The sequence below is a fragment of the Mandrillus leucophaeus genome, unplaced genomic scaffold (genome assembly GCF_000951045.1).
Source record: "Mandrillus leucophaeus isolate KB7577 unplaced genomic scaffold, Mleu.le_1.0 Scaffold55, whole genome shotgun sequence".
NCBI lineage: Eukaryota > Metazoa > Chordata > Mammalia > Primates > Cercopithecidae > Mandrillus > Mandrillus leucophaeus.
In genome coordinates this window covers 1653172-1654400 of record NW_012105919.1, presented here as the reverse complement: position 1 = coordinate 1654400, position 1229 = coordinate 1653172, and positions in this window count along the sequence as shown.

Below are 1229 nucleotides of genomic sequence, written 5' to 3'. Positions count from 1 at the left end.
CTGTATTCCCAGTCACTCAGGAGGCTGAGGCACAGCACGAGAATCACTTGAACCCGGGAGGCAGAGGTTGCAGTGAACCGAGATCACGCCACTGCACTCCAGTCTGGGCAACAGAGCAAGACTCTATCTCAAAAATAAAATAAAATAAGATAACAAAACTAATAGTAAATGCCAGGACCTGCATTCAAACCTAGGTCTATGTGACTGCAGGTTCTGCCTTCCTCACGATGCATAGAGACCTGCTTAGAGCATGAAATTATTGTAGTGTGAAGGGCTGCCACATACTGTCATGTGAGTTGTGCACTGAACAACTCTTCTAGATGTCAGTTTCATAAAACTGACATCTAGAAAATACACAGTCATCAGACTGTGTATTTGTTGCAACAGCTTTCCAGAACTGGCAGTAAACTGTCTGGTAATAATTTTTTTTTAACTCAGTGACCTTTTTCTGGGAGATGCGGTAGTGAGTTTGGTAGAAGGGGCATTTTTGCTAATTTGCCAAAGCTTCTGTATGAGCAAGCAATGGTGCCGTCAACCTTATTAGTGAACCTTAATGAGTTGATTTTAAATGCCCCCTCATAGCCTCACAGGCCTCTCTCCATCAAGTTCCACATTTTACTAAAAATTGTATGTAGATTTCCCCTCCCCAAAAATTCAAGCAGCTAAAAGGGCTGCCTTCACTTTCCACCTGCTGTGGGCTTTGAACAAGCTCCTTAACCTCACTGCACCTCAATTTCTTCATCTGTAAAGTGGGAATGATAATAGAAGCTACCTCACAGGAGATTGCAAGGATTTGATACGTTAATGTGGGGAAACTGTGAACTTGTGGCAAAGGCAATACAAGTGCTGGCTATGAATAGCCAGTATGGTTTTTAAAAAAAACTAGCCAATGCTTTTTAAATGGGGAAAGTTTGTATAAAAACAAAAATCTAGATTTCTGATGCCCTGGTCCCTGTGGCCACCTTCATGTCACCTTTTTAGATTGCCATGTGTCTCCATTTAGCCACAGGACCTATCCTGCTCCCTTAAATCACCTGCCTGGCCCCTTGGAACTCTTGAGTTTGTGATGCTGGTGGAAGGCTGGGTTTCCAGGGACATCTCTGCGTGATGTTTGTTTGGGAGGGCCCTTGAGGTCAGGGAAGAACAGGGAAGGGCAAGGAAGGAAAAGTGCATGAAGGAAGAAGTTGAGCCAAGATTCAGGCCCAAAGACCAGCACCGCTGACTCCCCA